The 24,743-nt window shown below is 37.5% G+C and overlaps 1 long non-coding RNA gene across 3 annotated transcripts in view; it reads right to left on the bottom strand.

The window, feature by feature from the left end:
• Window positions 1-1,738: 1,738 nt before the first annotated feature.
• Window positions 1,739-24,743, bottom strand: part of LOC143679273 (uncharacterized) — a 208,415-nt gene continuing 185,410 nt past the window's right edge. For 2 of the 3 annotated variants that reach the window (XR_013173625.1, XR_013173627.1), the window contains one exon: window positions 7,078-7,881. This is a non-coding gene — a long non-coding RNA (uncharacterized LOC143679273). Of the gene's footprint in view, window positions 1,814-7,077; window positions 7,882-24,743 lie in introns of those variants that run through there. The other variant, XR_013173626.1, reaches the window with a different exon arrangement.

The following is a 24,743-nucleotide window of genomic DNA, read 5'->3' as shown; positions in this document are numbered from 1 at the left end:
ATAACCACTCCCGCCGTCCCCCCCCCCCCCCCCCCCCCCCAGTACATCAGCTCCTTCTTTATCTTCCTCCACTCTTACCTCTGGCACTGAGCACTGTAATTTGATGGATGTTTTAGTTGCATGCAAATAAAAGGTAGGGCCCTGAATTTAGCTTTAAATATCCAGTGAGCTCGTTACACCACAGAATGTACACTGTGGGCTCACTGGTCAATAAAAAAGATGGGCCAGATATAAAATGTTTGCCCTTTTAGAAAAGCCTGTTTCAGTTCTAGCCTTTAGGTCTCTGACCCCCTTTGGCAGCCAGATGCGCTGGGATTTTTCGCTCAGCACTTACCCTTCCTGGTGGTGATACCAGAATTGCCCCCAACCATTCAATTCAAGCAGTTAATACATCAAGCCATTTGATTAGACTTGATGCACGAATCTGAGTAACTTTACTGAAAGAAGAACACCTTCCTCCCTCCCTCTTGGAAAAATGATAAATGAACCCCTCAAAGCTGTAGACAACTTACCAGACTGATTAATTCTATTCATTCCTTCACTCACTTATTCTCCCAGGTTCTCCTTCATTCTTTCAACACCCAAACTTTTAAAGCCTGACATAATTTCTATCCTCAAGAATCTTATGTCTAGAGGAGGCAATCAGTGGGTCACTAGGTGATTATAATAGAATGTAGAAACTGACACTGGTGTAAGTGCTGTGGTGACCAACTGCCCTGGCTTATGACTGAGGAGTTTCCTGGGATGTAGGATTTTCTGTGACAGAATCAGGACAATCCCAGGCAAAATGGTCATCCTGGCTGTGGAACTAGAGAGGAGAGAAGTCATAAGTCTGTGAAGAGGCAGGGGAAAGCTTCCCAGAAGAAGTAGCTCTAAGGCTGATATTTCAGGTCAGGCAGATGGAAAGGTCGGTTCTCTAAGGACCTGACCCAGTGGCATCTAGTTTGTATTTTTCAGGAAGGCCAGAAAGAGGGAGGAAGGTGATGCTGGATTAGACATTCCCTCCCCTCCCCCAACACACACACGCACACACACACACACACACACACACACCCTAGAGAGAGAGAGAGAGAGAGAGAGAAAGGAAGTGGGGGTTGAGGGAGAGGAGAGAACACAAATGCAAACAAGTGGCTTTGGTCTCTCTGAATGAAACAAAGCTCTTTTTTATTAGTAGTATTATTATTGATTTCTAAAGTTACAATGAATCATCATAGACAGCTCCTTTCTACAATCAAAGCTGGAACCATACTGAAAGGCATCTAAATCGGAATGGTTTCCGGCATTTTAAGTCTGTTGTATTTTGCCCAGTAGGTATCAAAGAATAAGGAGTTCTCATGAGAGAAAAAGGAGCCATTTAGTCTTGCAGCTGCTTCTTCCTTTGCCCGGCGATGCTGAGTCATAAGCGCCGTTCCTGGGGTGCCGCTGAGTCACTGATCTCCTAGGTGACCCAGGCAGGAGCCCAGCTGGAGCCTCTGCAGGGGATGAGGCTCTCGCTGACCTGGATCTCTGGGGGGAGGGGGAAGGGAATGCCTTATATTTCCTTATGCCAGAAAACACAATAACTGCTGTGATTACGATTATGAGCCTTTTAATTACAGCTGCATCATGCCAGGTATCTTAGGAAGGGAAAAGTGGAGCCTTATGAATAAATGATCCCTGAAACTATTTAAACAGGTGTTTATAATATGCTACTTTAGAATACCTGGCTTTACATCACCTTTGAAGGTAAGTGCTTTCTGCCAAGTGTAGGGAATTCCTGCTCGGTGGCTAAGCAGTTTAGATGTCCGGTAGCTTGAAACATACACTTGCACCCCTGTGTAATAAAATTTGCATAAGTCTAAATAACAGATAAATTAGAAAGTATTTAGTTATGTAACGTGGAGATTGAAGCGGCTTATTTTAGTAACGTATTGCAAAAGACTCAGTGATCTGCTTTTAAGCTCCCTTTCCCAAAAGAAACTCAAAGTTCACAGAAACCTGTGTGGTTGAGAAAGAAAGCCATTTCATACCTGTCTAGTGCAACACAATGGAAGAGCTTTCCTCTAAGCTCAGAAGTAGTTTAGAAGATTAGAGGACACTACCCATCAAACAGGAAGAAGGAGAAAGCAATTTGCTGAGGGGAATAAGGGAGGATTTTGGGCAGTATGTCACTAAGGCTGGAGGGACCTCTGGAAGTAGACATAGCACCTTCTATCCTCTGGGCCACAGGCAATCTCAACCCCAAAGAAACCCAGCTAGGTGGTAAGGAAAGAAAGAAGGCCAGGTTATCGCTCTGTTTCCCCACTGTCCCCAGTGTGGTCCAGAAGCAATAAAGCACTCAGTACAAAATTCAAATTCCCAATCAGAGTACTGTGGGCAGAGCCAACTTGGAAGATGGAGGAGGAACAGGGAAAAAGAAAGACCAGAAAAGAGGAAAAATAAAAAATAAAAATATGTGATAGATTGTATGTGGCCTGCAAAGCCTAAAATATTTATTATCTGTCCTTTTATAGAAAACATTTGTTGAGTCCTAGTTAGAGCATAGAGACCTCATAACTGAGGTAAATTGCAGCCACACAGACTCAGCACCAGGAACCAGTGCAATGCTCAGAAGTCCAAGTAGAACCCACTACTGGACACCAGCTCAGGGGCCAGAGCAAAGTACCCACATGGGTGCATCAGGCATTTTCTAAATACATGTCTAGTACAACACATAGATCCTTGAGGATAAATAAGATTTATCCTGCACCCAGACATTATCTCAGGAAGGAGAAGTGGGAAGGTGAACCCAGTTGAGAGAAAAATGGCTCTGATTGGGAATTTGAACTTTGTACTGAATATCACATGAGGCTGAGTTGAGCTGAAAGAGATGCTCTGAGCTTAAGAGTCCCAGCTTGTTCTAGGATTTCTGTCCTACATTGACAGGGAGTTTTATACCCTTGGGAGTCATGTCCCACCTAGGGGGGGGGGGGCAGTGAGTTCACTTGTCATGTTGGCTGAGAGAGATAGAGGCCACATTTGAGCAACAAAAAGAGGTTTTCTGGGGGTGACTCTTAGGCCTACTTTTAGGTAGGCTTAACCTATTTGTGGGAATAAATTTCATGGGGACAAACCCCAAGATTGAGGGCTCAGCATATTGATTTGGTTGTCCCCACTGCTTGTGAGAATATCAGGAATTCTCCAAATGAGGAAGTTGAATATTTCCCCCTTTCTCCCCATTCCCCCTAGGGGGCTTTGCAAATACTTCTTTATTCACTGTTAAAATTGCTCTGGGACTTATCGGGGCATCACACTAACCTAGACAAACCTACAAAATCTCATGCCCTATTCAAGGTTCCATGTACTTATGGTGTTCAATTAAACTGTCCATGTAAGTTAAATTAGGAAATGCACTAGTCAAAATACAAATTTTGTACCAGATAAACATTTCTTGCTTTAGTCCCACACAGAAGTTGAAGTTTTAAAATACAAATGACCATCAATTTCCAACACCCTGTGATATTGACATCCCTGTGTTCTTCCTCATGCAAAAACATTTTTTAGTTTGTACATTTAGTCACTATCATTGTACACTCTAGGCATTCCTAGATTATACCATCTCAGTCTTTATTGTCTATCTTTCCTTCTGGTTTCATATGTGCCCCCAGCCCTCCTCCCTCTGTCATTCTCACATTCAGCTTCATTTAGTGTACTTACATTATTGTGCTACGATAAGGTTGTATTGTGCTATCCATTTCTGAATTTTTACAATCAGTCCTGTTGTGCAATCTGTATCCCTTCAGCTCCGATTACCCAATTTCTACCCTATTTCTATCTCCTGATAAACTCTGTTCTTGAGTTTATCAGGAGATAGAAATTCAAGTTCATTCATTATGGTTAGTTCATATCAGTGAGACCATACAGTATTTGCCCTTTTGTTTCTGGCTAATTTCACTCAGCATAATGTCCTCAAGGTCCATCCACTTTGTTAAATGCTTCATGACTTTCTTCCGTCTTATAGCTGCATAATATTCCATTGTAAATATATATACATACCACAGCTTGTTTAGCCCCTCGTCTGCTGATGGACATTTGGGCTGTTTCCATCTCTTGGCAACTGTAAATAATGCTGCTGTAAGTATTGGTGTGCAAATGTACGTTTGTGTCCTTGCCCTCATGTCCTCTGAGTAGATGCCTAGCAATGGTATTGCTGGATCATATGGCAATTCTACACTTAGCTTCCTGAGGAGCTGCCAAACTGCCTTCCATAGTGGTTGTACCATTTTACATTTCCACCAACAATAGATAAGTGTGTCTCTTTCTCCACATCCTCTCCAGCACTTACCATTTTCTGTTTTATTGATAATGGCCATTTTGGTGGGTATGGGATGATATCACATTGTGGGTTTGGTTTGTATTTCCCTAACAGCCAGGGAAGTTGAGCATCTTTTCATGTGCCTTTTAGCCATCTGTATTTCCTCTTCTGAGAAGTGTCTGTTATGTCTTTTTCCCACTTTTTAGTTGAGGTGTTTATTTTTTGTTGTTGAGTTGAGCAATCTCATTATAAATTCTGGATACTAGACCCTTATCCAATATGTGTTTCCAAATATTGTCTCCCATTGTGTAGGCTGACTTTTTACTTTCTTGACAAAATTCTTTAATGCACAAAACTGTTTAATTTTGAGGAATTCCCATTTATCTATTTCTTTCTTCAATACTCATGCTTTGGGTGTAAGATTTTGGAAACTGCCTCCTTTTACAGACTTTATAAGATATTTCCCTAGATTTTCTTCTAAAAGTTTTATGGTCTTAGCTCTAATGTTTAGGTCTTTGATTCATTTTGAGTTAATTTTTGTATAGCATGTGGCACATGGATCTTCTTTCATTCTTTTGCATATGGATATCCAGTTCTCCAAGCACCATTTATTGAAGAGACTGTTCTGTCCCAAGTGAGTTGGCTTGACTGCCTTATCAAAGAGCAATTGTCCATAGATAAGAAGGTCTATATCTGAACATTCGATTTCATTGTTCAATACGTCTATCTTTATGCCAGTACCGTGCTGTTTTGACCACTGTAGATTTGTAATCCACCTTAAAGTCAGGTAGTGTGAGACCTCTAACTTCATTTTTCTTTCTCAAGATATTTTTAGCTATTTGAGGCACCTGCCCTTCCAAATAAATTTGGTTATTGTTTTTTTTATTTCTGCAAAGTAAGTTTTTGGGATTTTAATTGGTATTGCATTTAATCTATGAATCAATTTGGGTAGAATTGACATTTAACTATATTTAGTATTCCAATCCATGAACACAGTATGCTCTTCCACTTATTTAGGTCTTCTGTGACTTCCTTTAGTAATTTCTTGTCATTTTCTTTGTAAAGATCTTTTGTACCCTTAGTTAAATTTATTCCTAAATATTTTATTCTTTTGGTTTCAATTGTAAATGAAATTTTTTTCTTGATTTCCCACTCAGATTGCTCATTACTAGTGTAGAGAGGACTTCTTAATTTAGGCATTTTACTTTGTTTTCTAAGATATTAGAATGGCCCTCCAGGGCAAAATGAGAATAGTTATTGACAGAAAATATTACTTTTTCTTTGCATAATTATATGTTGCTCACATTTGGCTCTGCATTGCATTAAACTTATAAAACAATCCCTCTATTAGCCAGGATAGGCTAGGTTGTGTGATGGTAGCTCAACAGCCCTGAAATCTTAATGGCTTGACACAACAAAGATTTATTTCTAACTCATGTTATATCCTCTCTGGGTAGGCAGGGGCCTCTGGTTCACACAGCTTTTCAGAGATGTGGCTAAGGGAAGCCACACCATCTTGAGCTGAGCCAAATGGCACCTGTGGCCTTTGAGGTCCCCATAGAGGGAAGGAGATAAATGAAGGGGAACACTGGTTCAAATTGCCTCCTCCTGGAAGTGAAATATTTCATTTCTATTCACACTCCATTTGCCAAAACAAATTGTTTGATTCCTTACTTCAAGGCTTGGAAACATCATTAAGCAAAAGGAGTAATTGTTCTACTCATTCTTTTCAAAATTTATGTTCAAACTTAAAGAGTGTGCATGCCCAAGAAAGTATGTTCTTTAGGTACTTGCAGCTTAGAAATTGTCAGAGAGGATGAGAATTTTAAAATAAAGTTGAAGGTTTCAATATAACAAACAATAAAAGTTGACAAGATAAAATAATGAAAAATAACTGTCATAAGTTTATGGAAAACAAAATTTGATTTCCCAAGATTTATTGCAACTATATTAAGAAATAACTGCTAACAAACTGTTATGTTTGAAAGTTAAAACATCTATATTAGGATTTACCTCTGCGATATGCATGAAATGATTGTTTTCTTATAACCTCTCCAGAGGTTTAAGGGACCACATGAATAGTCTTGCCATGCATTGATTACTGGAGAAAACTTGACTGAATCTAATGAATATTTGTTTTCCATGAACATGTTTTAGATGTTCAGTAATAATGCCACTATGATTGAAATATGCAGTCTGGACTTTATTTTTAATATTGTTCTCTCAGTTGCACATGAAGTAATTGTGGTTGCCTCCTTCTGGGTCTCTAATTCAGTTTCCCACAGCAGTGTCCATCCTGTGGATTGAACAGCATGATTTCATGTCCTGGGAATTGTATGTCCCCCAACATATTGGGATGCTTCTCAGTCTAATTCATGCTCATTCCAGAAGCAATCTAACTTAATTTGGGGATCCACTAAATGAGTGTCTTTGAGATGAACGACTTGATCAGATATGGCCCAGTGGGAATTGAAGCTCTAATATTTAAAAGCCCAGTTACAGGAAGGAAAACACTGGCATAGATATGTCTGCTGCATGGCTGGTGTATTTTTTTATTAGTAGACATTAATTGAGCAGATAATACAGACAGTTCCCATTACCAGTTTCCTTATTATTAACATCTTGCAATAGTGTGGCACATTTATTACAATTAATGAACTGAATTTATTATTATCTAAAATACATATATATATATTTTAGATTTCCTTAATTGTTGCTTAAAGTCATTTTTCTGTTCTAGAATCCAATCTAGGACATCACATTAAATTTAGTTTCTATGTTTCCTTAGGCTCTTTGTGGCTGTGTCAGTTTCTCAGAATTTCCATGTTTTGTAATGACCCTGACAATTTTGAGGACAGCTCGTCAGGTATATTGTAGTAGATCCCTCTATTGGGATTTGTTTTTCTCAGGATTAGATGGGGATTATGAGATTGGGGAGAAAGACCATTGAAGTAAAATACCATTCTTATCATGTCATATGAAGGTACATGCTATCAACATGACTTATGACTGTTTTTGTTGATCTTGATCACTGGGTGTAGTGTTTGTCAGGTTTCTGCGCTGTAGAATTATTCTCTTCCCATTTCCATACTACTCTTTGGGAGGAAGTCACTATGTGCAGCCAACACTTTAGCAGTGGGGAGTTATGCTCACCCACTTTTGGAGGGAATATCTACATTACTTATTTGGAATTCTCCTGCGTGGGAGAATTGTCTCTTCTCCATTTATTAACTCATTCAATCTTGTATTTACATCAGAATGTGCTCATGGATATTTATTTTATACTCTGGGTTATAATCCAATATTACTTTATTTTGTTGCTTAGTTTGTTCCATCTTTGGCCAATGGTAGCTCTTTCAATTGGATCCTGTGCCCCTCTGATATATTCCCATTGTGGTATAGATTTTATTTGGAGGGGACACTTCCTTAATTTTTGGTACTATAAGATGTTCCAGGCTCACCTTAAATATTTTCTGCCCCAGTCCTAAAATCAGTCATTTTTCCAAGTAGGCTTGGTAACTTCAATTGGATTATAGTGTAAGAAACCAAGATCTGGGTGCTGGGTGGGCTTGTTATTATCAGGGTGTCATTTCTTTAAGGTCTCTCAGCTGTCAAAGAAAATAAGTACAGGTATTTATACAGAATATGTATATAACCACGTCTATAAATATTTACATATATAACTCTCTGTATTTATATTAAGTTAAATATGAGTTTTTACTATGTCTCCAACTCTAATAAATTATCATGGATCATTCTAGCTCTTCTTTCCTTACCTGAAAGATTCTACTCCAATACTGAGAAACTTACCTCCCACCATCTTCTATCACTAACATAATTGTTCAATTTCAGTGTACATGATTTTTAAAGCCATTTATTTGTTTATAATAATTACTATGTTTATAGCCATTTAAAAATTTTAACCCAGCCTGTTTAAAAATCCTTTAATGTTGTTGGCAAACTAGATCTTATCCTTCAGAAGTGCCAAAAGTTTGTTCTGTAGTTCATTCTCAATAAAACTTTAAACCTCTTTAATCCTCTTATTTAAGCATGCAATAACAGTTATTAATTATCAGTTACAATATTATCACATCATGAAGAGAACAATACAAAAAACACACCGTCATTACATAATAAAAAATTCCACCGCATCACTAAGCACATTGTTTAGTTCATCTGACAGATCTTTGGTAGTAGTTTAATGAATTATCTTCTGATACAGATCCCTTAGTTTGTGTAACTAACTCTCAGTGTTTTCTTGGCATTGTGGTTATCCTATCACAAAAGAATCCTACATATAACTTAAGCTCCAAATGAAAATTTGGGGGAATTTAGTACTTCATATTTTTATATAGCTTAAAATTAGTGTTTATTAATACTCAAGCTGATAAAAGGAAGAATTATTCCTTTTTTATCACATGTTCAATTCACATGTAATATCGAAAGCATCACCTAGTAGCGATATCTGTGCATGTGTTAAGTTGTGATGGTAAATCCTTTGCAGCTTCTGTTCTTTCCATGAGTGGGTCCCACTTTGCTGTTATTAGCCTGTTCCTGAATTCACCAATTTTGCCAGAAAAGTTAGAAAATGGTACTTTAACTTTATTTTTTGCCATGTATTTACACATTTCCAAGAAAATACCTTTGTTAGTTTTACATTATTGCCCAGCAATTGTATGTGGTTTTTTAGTTGTAGAGATTCAAAGTGCTACTTTATAAGAGGTCTGTAGAGCATTAATTTTACATTTGGAGGATTGAACATCAGTTTTTTAGTGTAATATTTTTTAAATCTCTGTCTGGGCTTTGAACTTTTTTTTTTACTTTTTATGTGACATGTACTATTTAGGGATTTGCTTGCATTGTTAGCCAGAACATCTTTGCAAATAATACACTGTGGTTTTAGCACTTCACAACCAATAATGGCTTTCAAACTCAATATAGGAAGAATTATAGTTTCAGGTAAAACTAGTATTAATTATTTTGGTTTTCATTTCATTGCAGTCACTTTCGACTTCATCATTTGGTTTACAGCTGCAGCAATGTTCAAAAAAGCATGTCTTTTCTTCACAAAGCAGTTTATTTTTAAAGATTTTTTTAATTCAGCATATTCATACATTAATAGAGAAAAACCATACAATCATCTCAACAGAGGCATAAAAACATTCAGTAAATGTTTATGATAAAGTCTTAAACTAACAATACAAGAAACTTTCTTAATCTGGAAAGTGTATATCTAAAAACTAGCACTAACATCGTTCTTACTGCTGAAATTTTAGAAGCATTTTCATTTACAATTGGGAACAAGTCAAGAATATTCACTGTTTTTTTGTGGTATTGACTTGGTGTTCCCAACCAGTGCGTTTAAGAGTCTGAGTTTACCTTTTCAAGGGAATTCACATTAGTGAAGTCATATACTATCTATCTTTTTGTGCCTGGCTTATTTCACTCAGTATTATATACTCAAGATTCATCCCTGTTGTCATATGTTTCAGGACCTTATTTTTACTGTTACATAATATTCCATCATATGAACATATGCAGTTTGTTTATCCACTCATTTATTGATGGACACTTAATTTCCATCTTTTGGCAACTGTTAGTAATGCTTCTATGAACATTGGTGTGCAAATGTCTGTCTGTGTCACTGCTTTCAGATCTTCTGAATATATACCAAGTAATGGAATTGCTGGGTTATAGGGTAACTCAATATTTAGTTTTCTGAAGAAACTCCAAATTGTCTTCCACAGTGGCTGTACCATTATATATTCCCACCACCAGTGGATAAGTGTTCCAATTTCTCCACACATCCTCTTTTAGTTTCCTATTTATTTAATGACAACCATTCTTATAGGTGTGAGATGATATTTCATTGTAACTTTGATTTGCATTTCCTTAAAAGCTAATGAAGTTAAGCATCTTTTCTTGTGCTTTGTAGCCATGCGGTATTTTCCAAATATTTTCTCCCATTGAGTTAGCAACCTCTTAACCTCTTTGACAAAGTTCTTTGAGGCACAGAAACATTTGATTTTGAGGAGTTCTCATTTATCTATTTCTTCTTTGTTGCTTGTGTTTTGGGGGTAAGGTCTATGAAGTTACCTCCTATTACTAATTCTTTAAGATTTTTCCCTATATTTTCTTCTGGGAGTTTTGTGGAACTGGTTCATATATTTAGGTGTTTGATCCACTTTGAGTTGATTTTTGTATAAAGAGTGAAGTAGGGGTCCTCTTTCATTCCTTAGGCTATGGATATCCAGTTTTCCCAGCTCCATTTATTAAAGAAACTATTCTGTCCCACATCAGTGGATGTGGGGGTCTCATTGAAAATCAATTTACCTAGATCTGTGGGTCTATTTCTGAACTCTCAGATTGATTCCACTGAAGAATATGTCTATCTTTGTTTCAATGCCATGCTGTTTTGACCACTGTGGCTTTATAATAAGCTTTAAAGTCAGGAAGTGTAAGCCCTCCCGCTTCATTCTTCTTCTCATTTTTTTTTGTTGATGTTTTTGGCAATTTGAGGTCTCTTTCCCTTCCAAATAAATTTAATGATTGGCTTTTCAAAGTCTACAAAAGTAGACTTTATTGGAATTTTGATTGGTATTGTGTTAAATCTATAGATCAATTTGGATAGAATTGATATTTTCATGACATTTAGCTTTCCTGGATAGGATTGAACATGGAACATCTACATTTTCAGGTCATCCTTGATTTTTTTTTTTAGCAAAGTTTTGTAGTGTTTTGTGTAGAGGTTCTTTATCCTTGGTTAAGTTTATTCTTAGTTACATGATTTTTTAGTTGCTATTGTGAATGGGCTTTTTTCTTTTTTTTTTTTATTAATTAAAAAAAGAATTAACAAAACAATTAGAAATCATTCCAATCTACATGTACAATCAGTAATTCTTAATAACATCACATAGTTGCATATTCATCATTTCTTAGTACATTTGCATCGATTTAGAAACAGAAATAAAAAGACAACAGAATAAGAATTAAAACAATAATAGAAAGAAAAAAAAACAAAAAAAACAAAAACAAAAAACCTATACCTCACATGCAGCTTCATTCAGTGTTTTAACATAATTGCATTACAATTGGGTAGTATTGTGCTGTCCATTTCTGAGTTTTTATATCCAGTCCCGTTGTACAGTCTGTATCCCTTCATCTCCAATTATCCCTTCTCTTTTTTTTTTTTTTTAATTAACGGAAAAAAAGAAATTAACCCAACATTTAGAGATCATACCATTCTACACATGCAATCATTAATTCTTAACATCATCACATAGATGCATGATCATCATTTCTTAGTACATTTGCATTGGTTTAGAAGAACTAGCAACATAACCGAAAAAGATATAGAATGTTAATATAGAGAAAAAAATAAAAGTAATAATAGTAAAATCAAAACAAAACAAAACAAAACAAAACAAAAACCTATAGCTCAGATGCAGCTTCATTCAGTGTTTTAACATGATTACTTTACAATTAGGTATTATTGTGCTGTCCATTTTTGAGTTTTTGTATCTAGTCCTGTTGCACAGTCTGTATCCCTTCAGCTTCAATTACCCATTGTCTTACCCTGTTTCTAACTCCTGCTGGACTCTGTTACCAATGACATATTTCAAGTTTATTCTCGAATGTCCGTTCACATCAGTGGGACCATACAGTATTTGTCCTTTAGTTTTTGGCTGGATTCACTCAGCATAATATTCTCTAGGTCCATCCATGTTATTACATGGTTCATAAGTTTATCTTGTCTTAAAGCTGCATAATATTCCATCGTATGTATATACCACAGTTTGTTTAGCCACTCTTCTGTTGATGGAGATTTTGGCTGTTTCCATCTCTTTGCAATTGTAAATAATGCTGCTATAAACATTGGTGTGCAAATGTCCGTTTGTGTCTTTGCCCTTAAGTCCTTTGAGTAGATACCTAGCAATGGTATTGCTGGGTCGTATGGCAATTCTATATTCAGCTTTTTGAGGAACCGCCAAACTGCCTTCCACAGTGGTTGCACCCTTTCACATTCCCACCAACAGTGGATAAGTGTGCCTCTTTCTCCGCATCCTCTCCAGCACTTGTCATTTTCTGTTTTGTTGATAATGGCCATTCTGGTGGGTGTGAGATGATATCTCATTGTGGTTTTGATTTGCATTTCTCTAATGGCCAGGGACATTGAGCATCTCTTCATGTGCCTCTTGGCCATCCGTATTTCCTCTTCTGAGAGGTGTCTGTTCAAGTCTTTTTCCCATTTTGTAATTGGGTTGGCTGTCTTTTTGTTGTTGAGATGAACAATCTCTTTATAAATTCTGGATACTAGACCTTTATCTGATATATCATTTCCAAATATTGTCTCCCATTGTGAAGGCTGTCTTTCTACTTTCTTGATGAAGTTCTTTAATGCACAAAAGTGTTTAATTTTGAGGAGTTCCCATTTATTTATTTCCTTCTTCAGTGCTCTTGCTTTAGGTTTAAGGTCCATAAAACCGCCTCCAGTTGTAAGATCCATAAGATATCTCCCAACATTTTCCTCTAACTGTTTTATGGTCTTAGACCTAATGTTTAGATCTTTGATCCATTTTGAGTTAACTTTTGTATAGGGTGTGAGAGATGGGTCTTCTTTCATTCTTTTGCATATGGATATCCAGTTCTCTAGGCACCATTTATTGAAGAGACTGCTCTGTCCCAGGTGAGTTGGCTTGACTGCCTTATCAAAGATCAAATGTCCATAGATGAGAGGGTCTATATCTGAGCACTCTATTCGATTCCATTGGTCGATATATCTATCTTTATGCCAATACCATGCTGTTTTGACCACTGTGGCTTCATAATATGCCTTAAAGTCAGGCAGCGCGAGACCTCCAGCTTCGTTTTTTTTCCTCAAGATGTTTTTAGCAATTCGGGGCACCCTGCCCTTCCAGATAAATTTGCTTATTGGTTTTTCTATTTCTGAAAAATAAGTTGTTGGGATTTTGATTGGTATTGCATTGAATCTGTAAATCAATTTAGGTAGGATTGACATCTTAACTATATTTAGTCTTCCAATCCATGAACATGGTATGCCCTTCCATCTATTTAGGTCTTCTGTGATTTCTTTTAGCAGTTTTTTGTAGTTTTCTTTATATAGGTTTTTTGTCTCTTTAGTTAAATTTATTCCTAGGTATTTTATTCTTTTAGTTGCAATTGTAAATGGGATTCGTTTCTTGATTTCCCCCTCCGCTTGTTCATTACTAGTGTATAGAAATGCTACAGATTTTTGAATGTTGATCTTGTAACCTGCTACTTTGCTGTACTCATTTATTAGCTCTAGTAGTTTTGTTGTGGATTTTTCCGGGTTTTCGACGTATAGTATCATATCGTCTGCAAACAGTGATAGTTTTACTTCTTCCTTTCCAATTTTGATGCCTTGTATTTCTTTTTCTTGTCTAATTGCTCTGGCTAGAACCTCCAACACAATGTTGAATAATAGTGGTGATAGTGGACATCCTTGTCTTGTTCCTGATCTTAGGGGGAAAGTTTTCAATTTTTCCCCATTGAGGATGATATTAGCTGTGGGTTTTTCATATATTCCCTCTATCATTTTAAGGCAGTTCCCTTGTATTCCTATCTTTTGAAGTGTTTTCAACAGGAAAGGATGTTGAATCTTGTCGAATGCCTTCTCTGCATCAATTGAGATGATCATGTGATTTTTCTGCTTTGATTTGTTGATATGGTGTATTACATTAATTGATTTTCTTATGTTGAACCATCCTTGCATACCTGGGATGAATCCTACTTGGTCATGATGTATAATTCTTTTAATGTGTTGTTGGATATGATTTGCTAGAATTTTATTGAGGATTTTTGCATCTGTATTCATTAGAGAGATTGGTCTGTAGTTTTCTTTTTTTGTAATATCTTTGCCTGGTTTTGGTATGAGGGTGATGTTGGCTTCATAGAATGAATTAGGTAGTTTTCCCTCCACTTCGATTTTTTTGAAGAGTTTGAAGAGAATTGGTACTAATTCTTTCTGGAACGTTTGGTAGAATTCACATGTGAAGCCATCTCGTCCTGGACTTTTCTTTTTAGGAAGCTTTTGAATGACTAATTCAATTTCTTTACTTATGATTGGTTTGTTGAGGTCATCTATCTCTTCTTGAGTCAAAGTTGGTTGTTCATGTCTTTCCAGGAACCCGTCCATTTCCTCTAAATTGTTGTATTTATTAGCGTAAAGTTGTTCATAGTATCCTGTTATTACCTCCTTTATTTCTGTGAGGTCAGTAGTTATGTCTCCTCTTCCATTTCTGATCTTATTTATTTGCATCCTCTCTCTTCTTCTTTTTGTCAATCTTGCTAAGGGCCCATCAATCTTATTGATTTTCTCATAGAACCAACTTCTGGCCTTATTGATTTTCTCTATTGTTTTCATGTTTTCAATTTCATTTATTTGTGCTCTAATCTTTGTTATTTCTTTCCTTTTGCTTGCTTTGGGGTTAGCTTGCTGTTCTTTCTCCAGTTCTTCCAAATGGATAGTTAATTCCTGAATTTTTGCCTTTTCTTCTTTTCTGATATAGGCATTTAGAGCAATAAATTTCCCTCTTAGCACTGCCTTTGCTGCGTCCCATAAGTTTTGATATGTTGTGTTTTCATTTTCATTCGCCTCGAGGTATTTGCTAATTTCTCTTGCAATTTCTTCTTTGACCCAGTCGTTGTTTAGGAGTGTGTTGTTGAGCCTCCACGTATTTGTGAATTTTCTGGCACTCTGCCTATTATTGATTTCCAACATCATTCCTTTATGGTCCGAGAAAGTGTTGTGTAAGATTTCAATCTTTTTAAATTTGTTGAGACTTGCTTTGTGACCCAGCATATGGTCTATCTTTGAGAATGATCCATGAGCACTTGAGAAAAAGGTGTATCCTGCTGTTGTGGGATGTAATGTCCTATAAATGTCTATTAAGTCTAGTTCATTTATAGTAATATTCAGATTCTCTATTTCTTTGTTGATCCTCTGTGTAGATGTTCTGTCCCTTGATGAGAGTGGTGAGTTGAAGTCTCCAACTATTATGGTATATGAGTCTATTTCCCTTTTCAGTGTTTGCAGTATATTCCTCACGTATTTTGGGGCATTCTGATTCGGTGCGTAAATATTTATGATTGTTATGTCTTCTTGTTTAATTGTTCCTTTTATTAGTATATAGTGTCCTTCTTTGTCTCTTTTAACTGTTTTACATTTGAAGTCTAATTTGTTGGATATTAGTATAGCCACTCCTGCTCTTTTCTGGTTGTTATTTGCATGAAATATCTTTTCCCAACCTTTCACTTTCATCCTATGTTTATCTTTGGGTCTAAGATGTGTTTCCTGTAGACAGCATATCGAAGGATCCTGTTTTTTAATCCATTCTGCCAATCTATGTCTTTTGATTGGGGAATTCAGTCCATTGACATTTAGTGTTATTACTGTTTGGATAATATTTTCCTCTAACATTTTGCCTTTTGTATTCTATATATCATATCTGATTTTCCTTCTTTCTACACTCTTTTCCATATCTCTCTCTTCTGTCTTTTTGTATCTGACTCTAGTGCTCCCTTTAGCATTTCTTGCAGAGCTGGTCTCTTGGTCACAAATTCTTTCAGTGACTTTTTGTCTGAGAATGTTTTAATTTCTCCCTCATTTTTGAAGGATAATTTTGCTGGATATAGGAGTCTTGGTTGGCAGTTTTTCTCTTTTAGTATTTTAAATATATCATCCCACTGTCTTCTAGCTTCCATGGTTTCTGCTGAGAAATCTACACAAAGTCTTATTGGGTTTCCCTTGTATGTAATGGATTGTTTTTCTCTTGCTGCTTTCAAGATCTTCTCTTTCTCTTTGACCTCTGACATTCTAACTAGTAAGTGTCTTGGAGAATGCCTATTTGGGTCTAATCTCTTTGGGGTGCGCTGCACTTCTTGGATCTGTAATTTTAGGTCTTTCATAAGAGTTGGGAAATTTTCAGTGATAATTTCTTCCATTAGTTTTTCTCCTCCTTTTCCCTTCTCTTCTCCTTCTGGGACACCCACAACACGTATATTTGTGCGGTTCATATTGTCCTTGAGTTCCCTGATACCCTGTTCAAATTTTTCCATTCTTTTCCCTATAGTTTCTGTTTCTTTTTGGAATTCAGATGTTCCATCCTCCAAATCACTAATTCTATCTTCTGTCTCTTTAAATCTATCATTGTAGCTATTCATTATTTTTTCTATGTTTGCTACTTTATCCTTCACTTCCATAAGTTCTGCGATTTGTTTTTTCAGTTTTTCTATTTCTTCTTTATGTTCAGCCCATGTCCTCTTCATGTCCTCCCTCAATTTATCGATTTCATTTTTGAAGAGGTTTTCCATTTCTGTTCGTATATTCAGCATTAGTTGTCTCAGCTCTTGTGTCTCATTTGAGCTATTGGTTTGTTCCTTTGACTGAGCCATATTCTCAATCTTTTGAGCGTGGACAGTTATCTTCTGCTGCTGGCGTCTGGGCATTTATTCAGATTTCTCTTGGTGTTGGACCCAGCAAGGTTGTAATATTTTTCTGTGAAATCTCTGGGTTCTGTTTTTCTTATCCTGCCCAGTAGGTGGCGCTTGTGGCACACGTTTGTCTGCGGGTCCCACCAGTAAAAGGTGCTGTGGGACCTTAAACTTTGGAAAACTCTCGCCGTCCTGGGGGTTCGCTAGCCGAAGCGGCTTGAGCCGGCCCGGGGTCCGAACGCAGGGAGGGTGTCCGAACGCAGGGAGGGTTGCTGGTCGCCGCAGCCAGGGAAAGAGCCCGTCCGAATTTCCTAGTCGGCCCTGGGCAACAAGCGTGGCGGGAGGGCGCCAGCGGCAGCGGCCCGCCCGAGAGAGTGCACGTTCCCCGGGAGTCACGGGTTCACCGTTCTCCGCGGCCTGGGGGTTTCCGATCCAATTCTCTCAGTTGGTCCGGGGGCTGCACGTGGTGTGGGCGCCAGTCGCCTTGGTTTCAGGGGACCGCCTCTCCAATTCTCCCAGCCGGCCCGGGAAGGGGGAAGGGAGTAACTCCGGCCGCTTGCCACCCCGCCCGGTAAGGCCCGCGCGCCTCGGCGATCTCACCCGAGCTGCTTCTCTCAGCCAGCCAGCCGTTCCAGGATGGGGTACGCTGTCTTTTTTATCTCTGTTGTGGCTTTGGGCGCTTTCTGTATCGTTTCTACTCCCCTAGTAGGTGTCCTGGAGAAGAAACTAAGATCCTCGCGTCTTACTAAGCCGCCATCTTCCAGGAAGTCTCTGGGCTTTTTTCTTAATTTGCCTCCTCATTTAGGTCATTATCAGTGTATAGAAACATTACTGATTTTTGTGCATTCACCTTATATCCTGTCACTTTGCTGAATTTGTTTATTAGCTCATGTAACTTTGTCATGGATTCCTTAGAGTTTTACCAGATATAGGATCATGTCATTGGCAAATAATGAGAATTTGACATCTTCCTTTCTGATTTTGATGACTTTTATTTCTTTTCCTTGCATGATTACTCTAGCAAGATCTTGTCTCATTCCTGGTCTTAGGAGGAAGGCTTTCAGTCTCTCATCATTGAGTATGATGCTGGATATGGGTTTTTCATATATATTTTTTATCATATTGGGGAAGTTTCCTTTGATTCCTACCTTTTGAAATGTTTTTATTAGAAAAGGATGCTGAATTTTGTTGAATGCTTTTTTAGCATTAATCAGGATCATCAAGTGCTTTTTTCCTTTCAATTTGTTAATGTGGTATTATGTTGATTGACTTTCTTATGTTGAAAGATGCTTGCATTCCTGGAATGAACCCTACTTTGTTGTGTATATAGTTATTCTAATGTGTCTTTGGATTCAGTTTGCCAGGATATTGTTGAGAATTTTTGCATCTATATTCATTAGGGAAATTTCCCTGTAGTGTTCTTTTTTCTTCAGTTTTTTGGAAGAGTTGAGCAGGAGCAGTGTTAGTTTCTTGGGGAATATTTGGTAAAATTCCCCTGTGAAGCTATCTGGCCCTGAGGTTTTCTTTGTAGGGAAGTTTTTGTTGACAGATTGAATCTCCTTAATTGTGATTGCTTTGTTATAGTCTTCTATTTCTTCTTGAGTCATTGTGGGATGTTGTTCTAGTTTACTAGCTGCTGGAATGCAATATACCAGAAATGGAACACTTTCTAAAAGGGGGAATTTAATAATTGCTAGTTTACAGTTCTAAGGATGAGAAAATGTCCCAATTAAAACAAGGCTGTAGATATGTCCAATTTAAGGCATCTGGGGAAAGATACTTTGGTTCAAGAAGGCCGATGAAGTTCAGGGTTTCTCTCTTAAGCGGAAGGGCACATGGTGAGCACAGTCAGCGTTCCTCTCTCATCTGGAAGGACACATGGTGAACACAGCATCATATGCTAGCTTCTTTTCTCCTGGCTTCTGGTTTGGTGAAGATCCCCAGGAGGCGTTTTCCTTCTTCATCTCCAAAAGTTGCTGGCTCGTGGACTCTCTGCTTCGTGGTGCTGCAGCATTCTCTGCTCTCTCCAAATCTCCCCTTCTCCAAAATATTTCCTCTTTTATAGGACTCCAATAAACCAATCAAGACCCACCCAATGGGTGGAGACATGTTATCACCTAATCCAGTTTAACAACCACTCTTGACTAAATCCAGGGAGATGATCCAATCACAGTTTCAAACATACAGTATTGAACAGGGATTATTCTACTTTTATGAAATGGAATTTTGATTAAAACATGGCTCTTCTAGGGGGGCATACTTCCTTTCAAACCAGCACAGATGTTAATATGTTTCTGGAGAATTCTCTTTTTTCTCTAAGATGTCCAGTTTGTTGGCATACAGTTGTTCATAGTACTCTTCTGTTTTGTTTTGTTATTTATAATTTTTTCAAAATCCATTGTAATGATCATCTTCTCATTTCTGATTTTGTTGATTTGCATCTTCACTCTTTTCAACTTTGTCAATCTAACTAAGGATTTGTCAATCATGTTAATCTTCTCAAAGAACCAACTTTTGGTTTTATTGATTCTATTGTTTTTTGTTGTTGTTCATTATTTATTTTATTATTTATTTTCTTCTATTTGCTTGAGGGTTCATTTGCTGTTCTTTCTCTTACTTCTTTAGATATTCAGTTAGGTCATTGGTTTTAGCTCTTTCTATCTGTTTAATGTATGCATTTATAACTATACAGTTCCATCTCTGTATCCCATAGGCTTTTTTTGTATGCTTTCACTGCATCCCATAGTTTTTTTTTTTTTTTTTGTATGCTATATGGCGGGGTTATATTTCGTTATTTTTCCATGTGAATATCCCATTATTGCAGCACCATTTGTTGATTTTTTATGTGTTTGTTTTTGTCTTTTGTTTATTTGTTTGTTGTTTGCTTGCTTGTTTTTTGGGAAGTTCATGGACCAGGAATCAAACCCAGGTCTCCTGCATGGTAGGTGAGAATTCCACCACTGAACTACCCTTGCACCCCCATCCCATAGGTTTTGATATGTTTTATTATTAGTTTCATTCATCCCCAGATATTTACCAGTTTCTCATGATTTCTTCTTTGACTCACTTGTTGCTTAAGATTGTGTTGTATAACCTTCATATATTTGTGAAAGTTCTGTTTTTTTTTTTTTTTGTGGTTATAGATTTCCAACTTCACTGCATTATGGTCAGAGAAAGTCCTTTGAACGATTTCAATACTTTCAAATGTATTAAGACCTGTTTCGTGCCCAGCATACTATCTATCCTGGAGAATGTTACATGAACACGAGGAGGATGCATACCCTTGTGTTTTTGGACGTGACGGTCTATATATGTTTTATAAGTCTGATACATTTATCATGTTGTTTAGGTTCTCTATTTCCTCATTGATCCTCTGTGTGGTGTTCTATCTATAGAAGAGTGTGGTGTATTGAAGCCTCCCACTATTAATGTAGAGACATTTATTCTTCTTTCAGTTTTGCTAGTGTTTGCCTCATGTACTTTGGAGCTCCTTGATTGGGTGTATAAACATTTATGATTATTATTTCTTCTTGGTGAATTGTTTATTTCATTAATATATAGTTTCCTTCCTTGTCTCTTATGACATCTTTGAATTTAAAGTTTGTTTCTTCTCATATTAGTATAGCTACACTTGCTTTCTTTTGGTTACAGCTTGTATGGAATATTTTTTTCCATCCTTTCACTTTCGATCTATTTGTATCCTTGGATCTAATATAAGTCTCTTGTAAACAGCATGTAGATGGATCATACTTTTAATTGGAGAGTTTAATCCATTCAATTCATATTTATTACTGTAAAAGCAATACTTGAGCAAACCATCTTATCTTTTGGTGTTTATTTGTCAGATCTATTTTTATCCCCACTCTCTCTTTTTATATCTTTTAAATTACCCCTACCCTAAATGCTCTTTAATTCTGTGCCCTTCTCCAGAGCACTCTCTCCTGTCACTTTTTTCAGCTGACAGAACTCCCTTTAGTAATTCTTACAGGGCAAGTCTCTTGTTACCAAATTTTCTCAACATTTGTCTGTGAAGATTTTAAACTCTCCCTTACTTTTGAAGGACAGCTTTGCTGAATAAAGATTTCTTGGCTGGCAATTTATCTCTTTCAGAATCTTTATGTCATACCACTGTCTTCTTACCTCCATGGTGGCCCTTGAGTAGTCAGTACTTAGTCTCATGTGGCTTCCCTTTTATGTGATGAGTCACCTTTCTCTGGCTGCTTTCAGGACTTTCTCCTGCTCTTCAGTTTTTATCAATCTATTAGTATGTGTCTTGGAGTGGGTCTATTTAGATTCATTCTATTTCTGGTTCACTGGCTTCTTTGGTTTGCATATTTATGTCTTTTATAAGGGCTAGGAAGTTTTCCTCAATTAGCACTTCAAAGACCCTTCCTAGTCCTTTACTCTTCTCTTCTCTTCTCCTTCTGGGATACTCTTATTATTTTATCTGTATGTTTCACGTCCAATTTGAGATCCAGTTGAAATTCTTCCATCTTTTCCCCCATTTGTTCTTTTGTGCATTCTCACTAAATTGCCCTGTCTCCTAGTTCACTTATCTTTATTCTGTGTCTTCTATTATATTTTAGTTTGATCTATATTATCCTTCATTTCTGTAGGATCTGCTATTTTCATTTACTCTTTCAAATTTTTCTCTATGCTCTTCTAGTGTCTTCTTGATATCCTTTATGTCTTTAGTCAATTTATTGAAGGTATTTTGGAGATTTGTATGTGCTTTGCTTAGTTGTTTCAAATTTTTTGTCTATTCCATCTTTTTAATTTGGCTTGGCCATTTCTTCTTGCATTGTTATGTACTTTGTGATTTTCTACTGATTTCTAGAAATTGATTATCTTGATAATATTATTTTGAAAGTTGATTTCCCTTGCTCACCTAAGATTTTATATTTACTTGAGTTTGCACTGAAGGTCAGAAAAGCAATCTGCCAGAGTGCACTTTTCCTGTCTTTGCAGCAGCTGGTACTCTTGGGCCACCTCCTCCCTACAACTCTCTCCCAAACTCTGGCAGCACACTGGGTGGGGGTGTGTGCTATTAGCCGCTGACCCCAGGGATAGGGATTGGGCACTGTACTCTTTGAATGAGACCCTGCCTCTGGGCACAATGCATCTGGTGCTTCCCAGGCTCCACCAAGGAAAAGCCTTGGATTGCAGGACTGAAAATTTCCATTTTACTAGACAACAGTCGCCCCAGGAGTGATCTGCTTTTCACCATCCAGCAAAACCTGGGTTTCTATTAGGGTAACGTTTTGACAGTTGGGTTGTACATGTTTCTCAGTCAAACAGGGCTGGGAACCTCTGTAGGGTATGTAGATCAGCTTCTACTGTGCCCGTGATAAGGGCTAAAGATATTCTGATAAACCCTGTAATTCTCCTGCACTTTCTAGCCTAAGTAGCAGGTGGTGCTGTTCAGTGACTTAATCATCCTCAGAAGCATTTTGCCTCTGAGGCAATGTCCAACCAGTCGGGGCTAAATTACTTCAAAATCTCAGCTGCCTTTGACAGAGTGGGGCTGAATTATCTCCAAGTCCCAGATGTGTCTGACCAGGTGGAGATGTATTATCTCTGAGCCCTGGGTTCCTCTGACTGGGAGGGGCTAAATTACCTCCTGGAGCCCTGGCGGTGTCTAGCCTGGACAGGGCTATAGCTGCAGGATTACTATGCACTCACTTCACTGGTCAAAATCTGGCTCAGGGTGGGGTTGTGCCCCCCACTTTATTTGCAGCAGAGGATTCCTCCAGTTGCTCCAGTCTGCTGCTTTCCCCCAGGCAGGGATCAGACCTCTTGCTCCTATTTCCCTACAGGTGGGAGAGAAATGCACCAGGACCCAGGGCTGAAAACAAAATCTCTGTCCATGATTTTTCAGACTCTTTGTCCCTCACTGACCTGGACCTCTAAATGTCCTCCCCTGTCCCCCATGTGCCCAAACTCTCAATTTGAGTAGTCTCAGCACGGCTGCTTGCTACTTTTAAGGAAAGTTTTGCAGTTCCCTCCATTGTCCTCCATTTTGTTATCTCCTCCAGGTTGTCTTTTGTATTCCACCCTCCCCCATGATGGAAGCCCTGCTATGGGTCTCTGTGAACTTGGGTGTCTGGGTCTGGATATACTGCTGTATATACTCTGGTATCTGTCTTACTGTTGCAAGAGATTGTATAGTCTATGGCCCTGCAGATGGTGGGAAAGATCCCTGCTGCTGTGTTTGTGCACTTCCTAAGGTATATGAGACTGTGTGAGGGGCAGGGGGGAGAACCAGCCAGTTTGGGATGAAAGTTCCTACCTGATATTTTTCTTATGCTTTGATTCAACTTTTGTGAAATCCTTCCCTAGTCTATATACCTTTTTCCAGGGTTCTGTACAAATTGGAATAGTGCCTTTTTCCTGCTGTATCTCTAAGGAGTTCCCAGCAGCTGTTTCCTATGTTGGTGATGTCACTCCCTCTAGTGTAAATGACTTTTAAAAACTTTGCATACATTAAAGTATTGCAATGTTGTATGGGTTTTGACAACTACATAATGTCATGTATCCTATACAATACTATACAGAATAATTTCACTGTACTAAAAATCCCTGTGCCTTACCTGTTCATCCCTTCTTTCTGTTCCCGAACACTTAGCAACCAGTGATCTGTTAATTGCATTTTTCTGAACGTCAAAGAATTGGAATCACACAGTATATAGTCATTTCAGGCTGGTTACTTCCACTTACCAATATGCATTTAAGTTCCTGCATTTCATTTCATGCCTTGATGGTTCGTATTTTTTTATCACTGAATAATATCTCATTGTATATATGTGCCACAGTTTGTTTTTCAATTAACCTATTGAATGACATCTTGGTTGCTTCCAGTTTTTTTTTTTTGAGACTATTAGTAAATCTACCTTTATCTCATAAAAAACTGTACAGGTTTTATGTGGACATAAATTTTCAATTAAATTGGTTAAGTACCTTTGATTGTTAGATTGTATGTTTAGCTTTGTAAGAAATTGCCAAATTGTCTTCCAAAGTGGCTATGCTGTCTGGAATTCCCACTAGAAACAAGTGATAGTACTGTTGCTCTGTATCCTTACAAGCTTCTGGTATTGTTAGCCTTATTTTATTTTTAATTTTAGCTGTTCTAATAGGTATGTAATAGTACCTCATTGTGTTCAAATGTTTGACTTTCCTAGGCTGCTCAAGCAAGTACCCTGATAAATGTAGGGTTAAACAGTAGGAATTTATGAGCTCATGGATTTGTGGCTTGGAAATTGTCCAAATCAAGGCATTATCAAGGCAATGTTTTGGACTCAAGGACCGTGTGTTTTGAAGTTGGATGCAGGCAATCTTTGGTCCTTAGCTCTTCTGTCATGTGGCAATGCACATGGTGTCCTCTCCTACCCTCTCCATTCTCTTTTGGTTTCCATTGAATTTCAGTTTCTTGCTTCTCTCTGTGTCTTTCTCTCTCTCCTTGTGAATTTAATTTTGCTTATAAAGGACTGCAGGAATAGGATTAAAATGTTCCTGATTAAGCTAGGCTACACCTTAACTGAATTAATCTCATAAAAATTTTTGCTTACAATGGGTTCATACACACAGGAATGGACTGGATTTAAGAAATTATTATTTTCACAGTACATACAGATTCAAATCACCACCTATTTATTTGTCACTTGTTATGTTTTCTTTGCTGAGGTGTTTGTCCAATTATTTGCCCACATTTACTTGGGTTATTTGTATTATCTTTGTTGAGTTTTAAGTGTTTTTTGTATATTTTGTATACAAATTCTTTTTAGGCATGTTTTTTCAAATATTTTCTCCCAATCTAGGACTTCTCTTTTCATTCTCTTAGCTGTCTTTTGCAGAGCAGAAGTTTTCAATTTTAATTGAGTTCAAATTAGTAAATTTTTCATTGATCATGCTTTTAATGTTGTATCAAAATATTCATTACCAAAACCAAAGTCACCTAGATTGTCTCCTATGCTTTGTGGCTTTGCACTCATTTAAATCT

The sequence above is a fragment of the Tamandua tetradactyla genome, chromosome 4 (assembly GCF_023851605.1).
Source record: "Tamandua tetradactyla isolate mTamTet1 chromosome 4, mTamTet1.pri, whole genome shotgun sequence".
NCBI classification, from domain to species: Eukaryota; Metazoa; Chordata; class Mammalia; order Pilosa; family Myrmecophagidae; genus Tamandua; species Tamandua tetradactyla.
The sequence above is the reverse complement of the archived record's forward strand: the minus strand, read 5'-3'. Positions and strand labels throughout refer to the sequence as shown.